The sequence below is a fragment of the mitochondrial genome of Solanum lycopersicum (assembly GCF_036512215.1).
Source record: "Solanum lycopersicum bio-material TGRC:LA1421 mitochondrion, complete genome".
In the NCBI taxonomy this organism is placed as follows: Eukaryota; Viridiplantae; Streptophyta; class Magnoliopsida; order Solanales; family Solanaceae; genus Solanum; species Solanum lycopersicum.
In genome coordinates, this window is record NC_035963.1 from 142,501 (window position 1) to 149,470 (window position 6,970).

At 48.4% G+C, this 6,970-nt stretch overlaps 3 non-coding genes across 3 annotated transcripts; all 3 read left to right on the forward strand.

The window, feature by feature from the left end:
- Window positions 1-2,230: 2,230 nt before the first annotated feature.
- On the forward strand, window positions 2,231-2,301 carry trnC(GCA). The gene has a single exon. It is a non-coding gene; the product is annotated as a tRNA-Cys (tRNA).
- A 2,144-nt stretch (window positions 2,302-4,445) lies between these two features.
- Window positions 4,446-4,517, forward strand: trnN(GTT). Its single transcript has one exon. It is a non-coding gene; the product is annotated as a tRNA-Asn (tRNA).
- A 535-nt stretch (window positions 4,518-5,052) lies between these two features.
- On the forward strand, window positions 5,053-5,135 carry trnY(GTA). Its single transcript has one exon. It is a non-coding gene; the product is annotated as a tRNA-Tyr (tRNA).
- The last annotated feature ends 1,835 nt before the right edge of the window (window positions 5,136-6,970 follow it).

Below are 6,970 nucleotides of genomic sequence, written 5' to 3' on the forward strand. Positions count from 1 at the left end.
TCGACAGCTGAATGTTTCGATCTGGTTCGATTCATGATCGCATCTGCAAACCTTATCCCGTGGGCTTTAGCGGACGTTTTTCATTCTTCACCCGGTCCTTAGTAGCCTTTCCAAAGTCAACCTAACCGCTTACCTTTGGAAAGGCGCTAAATAGGCCTTCGCCCTTACGCCTTTATATATAATAGAAGAAAATTAGATAGTTGTATATAGAATTAGCCAGATCGTCTGAAGCATGAACAGAATCGCCTTTGTTCTGAAGGCCTAGCGAGTTCCTTTTTTTTTTTTTTCAAAGGCGGCCCCTTTCTTTCCTCGGACCGATGACTCGCTTGTTCAGTACTGCTAACTATTATAGGAGGATGCCGCCCCCTCGGGACTACCAGTAGCTTCGGTTGTTGAATCTCGTGCAAGTTAGGTTGTGGTTGTATTGGCTGCAAGCGGAACGTAGGCGCTTTAGGTGTGTGTTGACCATGCACTCTCGCTTCGTGTAATGTCGTATGTATGATAGAGGTAGTGTGGTGATTGACCTCAATGCTAATGGTGATCCCCAAGGTTCAACGAATGAATGAAGCTATGATCCGGATAGAGATGGTGGTCTTCCTCTGATGTCTCCAAGCCGGCCATAATAGAATAGATAGGCGAAGCAGTCAATAGCAGTCTGTTCTCGCCTATCGATAGATAGCAGGTTGCTTCCAAGCTCAAACCATTTGAAACGGAATTGCTACTTTTTTCTTGTTATTGATAGAGTGGTATTCTCCGCCCCTGTCAAATAAAGTAGAGGGGGAGAACTGGAAGAGAGAAGGAAAAAGAGCAAAGGATTGACAAGTCTAATGGGGGAAGAATGGCTGACACGTTGACTGCCTTCGATAGACGAAAAAAAACCCAAGCGGTCTAACCTAACCCCCAGGGCGGACCCCAACCGAAAGGCGCTAGACGGACTAAGGGCAAGCGAGATAAAGAAAGCAGCTGGCCCTATGTGTAAAACCTTGCCGCGGGAGAGTCTTTCTCCAATGAGAATAAAGAAAGTTTTTGGGCAAGACAAGAAAGGAACTCGCCCTTTGACACCAAGGGATAAGAGCTGATTGCTGGCGATGACTTGGTGAAGGGAATCTATGAGAGAAGGTTCTCGAACCGGGTTACGACCAACGCGGAACCAACGAGTTCAGTCGAACAAGGTAACGAGTCTAAGGGAAGGATCAAGCTTGAAAGGAATGGACGGGCGTAGGCTTAATAGTGAACGCAGACCCCCCTGCTTATAGATATGAGATCAATGACTTAAATAAAAGAAAGATGTCGAGAGAAAGTCTTAGCCCTTAAAATGCGTTGCGAAGAGAGATCGAAGACGAAGATTTTCTGACGCAGTGCGGGCACTGGATGGAAAAGACAGATAAAGGAACAACCCACCGGAAGGGCATACCTCAAGGGGCACCAATCTCCCCCGGCAAAGATCTATCTGCGCGAAGCCGACCTATGGATAGAAAGAAAGATGCAGGAAAGGAAAATGAAAGAAGAAATCCAAATTTGCTTTGGGAGTGTGAGATAGGCAGACGGGGAGTACGCAGCCGAACAACCGCTGGGGTTTCCAGCAGTGATAGCTGAACTAATCAGATGGGCCGCCCCAAACCTGGAGCTGACATTTAAATCGGGAATCAACATCGGGTCCCGGCTATCCGAAAAACGCAGACTGAAGCGGAAGATCACAAAATGCAACACAACAAGGGGGTCGTTAGACCGTAGCTTGCGCGAAGGAAGAAGCTAATCAATCAGAATTGAGACAGGGAGGAGAGGCGAAAGAGAGATTTTCGAGCCTGCAAGCAGCAAGCAACAACGGCTTTTCCGCCGTTGCGCGCTAGCTTGTAGTTTAGGGGTATAGTAGGGGTGCCCCTTTCTCAAACTTTTCTATAATATAAGGTAAGCTTTTTGGAACCCTAGTTTTGGAGTTTTCCCCAACCAACCTATACCTTACTAATAAAAAGGGGCTTCCCTTTTTCAGCTGCATTGCACTGCCGCATAAACAATGGATCCGCTGGGCTGGATGAGCAACCTTCTATCTGGCCTCTGTACCAATAGTAGAGTGGCTTGCTACTTTCAATCAGAAAAGGAAGATTGAGCAAGGCAAAGGAGAAAGGAGTTGTCCCCCCTTCTCTGGTAACCCGCCGCCGCATATGTAGAAAAAGAAGGAGCGGAGAAGGAAGAACAACCGTTTTACTTTGGCACATGAGGTGGCGGGTTTGGCTAGGTAACATAATGGAAATGTATCGGACTGCAAATCCTGGAATGACGGTTCGACCCCGTCCTTGGCCTCGAGGAGTGGTGAGCAGCACGGAACTTGTTTCAATCAAATGGCATAGTATTAGGGTAGGAGGCTTTCCTTTGTTATAGAAATCCACAGACAAGATTCTGGAACTTCCAAACCAAAGAAATGCAAGATGAGAAGGAGCTTTTTACGTTACGCTTCAATAGAATGAATTCGGTAAGGGTAGAATAGGCCCTATGGTCGATCGAAGGTGCTGTGCCACTTGAACTCAAATCTATCTGACCTTCAATCCATCTTTGTCCAGCCAGCTCATAACAAAATGTTAGACCAAGGCTGACACAACCGAATTGGTTGAGGAAAAGGAACCCCCAGCGACCAAGCACTCCCGCCCCCAAAAGCGGAGACCGAAGAACCGCCAGGTTGTCGAGGACACGTCTGAAGAGGAGGCGGGCGCCCTCTAAGTTGACCACCCTACCCACTAATGGACTATGAGGGGGGGGAAGGCGAACGGGAACCGACCGAAAACCCGAACCGCTTGACTGACCCCTTCATAGTCCATTCATTAAGGTTGGGGATGGCTGGAACCAATCAGAAGTGCAAATCGCGCAAGCGAAGCCGGGAAACGGACCGCAGCGCAACGACTAGGACTCGTGTCGGAGGAGTTTTGAGCGTGAGCTAACACTCATGCAGCGGCAAGGACCCGCAACTCTCGAAGGGGCCACCAACCGCCCGAATCACTGTAGCAAACCCTCTCTTTACTCAATGGATAGCGCTTATTCTCTTTCAATCAACAAAATGAGAAATGGGGGAGAAATCAAAAAAAGAGGTCTTTATTGAAGAGGCTTTGCACCTGAAATAGGACTAATGCAGATCCAGAAGAATGGTCTGGGCTTTCGAAAAGATGAAGATGCAAGGGGTAAAGAGACAGTCTTTTGAACAACCAAGCTGACATAAGGATTCTAGCTCGCGCCCACTTAGAGCAGATGGAGATTCTCGGACGGGGAAAAGCGGCACTCGACATCTATTAAACAAGACCAAGAACAAAGCCATACCATGCCCTCGGGAGAAAGTAGTGATGATTGCCATGAATGCTGCCCTCGAGGACGTGTACAAGAAGGTCTTTGCCGATTCCTATCAACATGGTGCATCTCTTAGTAGAGGGGCGTGAAAAGTGGAGACTTTGACCGTAGGGATCAATTGATAGACATTTTTCTTGAGGAAGAGAATCCAGGATGAACGCTTTTTTCATTCGCTATGCGCTGACTGGATGCGTACTCGCGTGATCAATCGATGGACGGGGGAATTGCGTGAATGATGAGACCGGCCTAACCTAAAGTCAAGGCTCTTCCCTCTCTTGATGGCGAATCTTGATTGACTGACACTAGGAACCGATTCGGAGAAAGAAGAAGCATGGCATGAGATAGGCGGCGGAGAAATTTCCGATAGCGAATTACTTGACTCGATGGATGGAGGGAGAGCCCTCCAACTCAAGCACGAAATCAATGTTGAGTCAACAATCATCGAGAGGGGTACCACCAAGCGAGATCGAGACCAGCCCCTTGTATAGGTATAGGGTTCCAAACCTGCGCTTCTTCAAATATCCCATAAATCTAAATAAAGTAGGGACTTCAAAGCTTGACTAAGAAGGGAGAAAGTTGACTTTGAGAAAGAAAAGGGGCGCCCTAGCTGCAATCAAAAAACAGCGCTAACGAGCAAGAAAGGGCCCCTTACTATAGATAGGGCCTTAGCGCTTTACTAATAACAAACATATATAGGGCTTACTTTTTTCAGCTTGATCGGAATCGATTCTATGATTGAATAGCAGAAGTGCTACTTAGTAGTAGAAACTCGGAGAGACAGACAGAGAGGGGACTCTTTCATACCTGCTAACTCCTAGGATGAGAAGTAGGTCCCTTGTTTTTGGCAGGAAGAGTTCCAGCCTTTGTTGCCCCTCGGTAGAGTGAGTCTACTTAGCGAACTGGCAGGACGCGGAGATCTATTGATCAATATGAATCTCGAGAGTGGATGGTTGATCGCCGCCTCCTTGTCCTGGGGGCTCTCCGGCCAGGGAGGGGCTTGCTAGCGTAACCCTTTCTCCCGGTGTATGTGAAAAAGAGTGACGAACTCATTTTTCTTCGGTCATAGGTTGGTCCAAAGAACGAGAGTCGGCTTCCAACATTAAGTCCGTTGTTCCTCAGTAGCTCAGTGGTAGAGCGGTCGGCTGTTAACCGATTGGTCGTAGGTTCGAATCCTACTTGGGGAGATTTTTTAGTTATCGCCTTTCTGACCTAGCGCTTGCCTCCGGTGGTGTCCTTCTCCTTTCTTTCTAAACTAGCAGAATCGTGGGACATCAAAAGCGGTAAGTTGATTGTTGGTTTTTATTCCTCACTCTCGTATAGGTTAACTTGGTTCGTTCCATTCTTAGGGAAGGATCCACTGGAAAGACTGGAGTAGTATCTTCATTAGCCGGAAGGAATTAGTCTCCACTAGCGTCATTCGAAGAACGAACAAGAAAGGGGTTACTGTTTAGGATAGATGGATGTGGCCCAATGGCTAAAGCTCTGCCAGCTTCTTGTAGACTGAACTCTCTTCTCTTTAGGCTCCGAGTTCTTTTTGGGGGGGATGGTCTAATTTACTAGTGGCAACGAAGTTCTTAAATGACTAGATTCTCCCGGAACGCTAGCTAAGCTAATCGTCTTAGTTCCCTTCAATTAAATCAATAAGCTTTTTGATTGATTCAGGGCGCCGCCCCCCTTCTTAGAATTAGAACCCATTGAGGGGGGCCTCGGCCCGGGAAGGGGAGAGTGGCCGAGTGGTCAAAAGCGGCAGACTGTAAATCTGTTGAAGTTTTTCTACGTAGGTTCGAATCCTGCCTCTCCCACTTGTTTGTTGTAGACTTCAGAGAAGAGAAAAGAGGCATTCGTCAGCGTAGGAAGGCCAACCGAGCGAAGCTCTTTCTTTTTTTTGGCCGTGCCGTGAAGTGAAATTGTATCGTATGTTAGTTAGAGAGGTTGGCGAACTACTACGATCTATAGATTTCCCATCTATATCCAATCCCAACGAGAATAGGAGCGAGTCGCTTCCGGCCTGTCTTGTAGTCGTAGTCTTTTAGCTTATGTAGTCGTCGGCCTTCCTACACGCATGCGTCCGCCAGAATGCCTCCTTGGTTCGGGACGAAGCCAAGCCGATACATACGATAGGCGAAGGAAAGACCCCCATTTCATAGCGCCTGGGGAACGCAAGTTTGATCGAGGATTGGAGAGGAGAGGTGGAAGAAAGGGCTCGGGATGGATTTTGGAGTCTTTGTGCGAGCCGTATGCGGTGAGAGTCGCACGTACGGTAACGAGGGGGGTTCGCGTCTATACGTGTAGTGTGGTGCTTAGGCCTACCCACCCTATTTGTTCCATGATCTATGGGTCTACTGGAGCTACCCACTTCGATCAATTAGCCAAGATTTTGACCGGATACGAAATCACTGGTGCTCGATCTAGTGGTATTTTTATGGGGATTCTATTTATCGCTGTAGGATCCCTATTCAAGATCACTGCAGTTCCTTTTCGGGCGGCTGTAGGACGGCCGCCTATAGGTGGTAGGGTAGGGTGGGTGGTACCGCTCTGCGGCCAATCTTCCTAACCGCGCGCGGGCCGGGCTTAGAGCGCGTGAAACTCATCACTACCTCGTAAGGGCGTTGAGACCATAGCATGTTACACGAAAGCGCCGCTTTCTCTGTAGTGTTGTCACACAGCTGCCCGCCTAGAAGAGCAACTCGCTCTGTAGTGTTGTCACACAAGATAAGCACGCCGCCCGCCTGCTGGCCGGGCGAATCGAAGTTATCTTCCGGTCAACTGTCCACCCAGTCAAGTGCAAAAAACACAGTAGAATCACGCAACGCACGCTGCTGGTGTGCTTCCTGCTCGCGAGGAAAGAAAGAAGAGCGACAGGGTTCAGTTCAGATTTGACTGTTTGCAGCATGGGAGCAGATTCCCCAAAAAATCCCTGGGAACAATGAAAAAAAAAAGATATCTCGGTAACGAAAACTATAGGGGGCTGTATTGGCGAGATCCAACGGTGAACAGCTGCCCAAAAGAAAAACCGCCTGGAAGTCCGAGGACCTTTAGTACTGTACTCTACCCCCGAACCAGCAGCCTTCGCGCCAAGCAAGACCGCCCTTGTCCCTTTCCTTTCTCCATTCCGCCTCCTTCTTTGCTTTGTTCCAATAGAGTCTAAGGCAAAGTGGTTCGTATGCCTACTTTACCTACTTGACGAAAGGGAACGAACAACGTTTCATTTCCGGGTTTATGGATTGGATTCCGTCAGCCTCACGACATAATCAGAGTGAGGCTTTGGTTACCGGCAAACGCTTCTCCAAAGGCGACCCTCTCGAGTTTCCGGCTGTTTCCGTCATTGAAGTAGCCTTTCGTCGCCCTACCAAACGAAAGAAGTCACTATCAAACTGCTCGCCCTATTGAAGTACCAAAGGTGCGCTCAGCCCGGTGACTAGGAAATGGGTTTGCCCTTGAATTGAAGTGATGAGGTCGGAAAGAGGGAAGTAGGGCTCCTATTGACTAAAGGTTGGTTCTTCGCTTTCCTTTAGAATGAAAGTTGCTATGAAGCCCCTCTCCTTACAGTCAAGTGGCTGAACGCCCCTACTACTTACTTTGTTTGATTCAAAAGGCGAACAGCCCCCCCAACTAGTTGTATGGGGTGGGGTGCTTG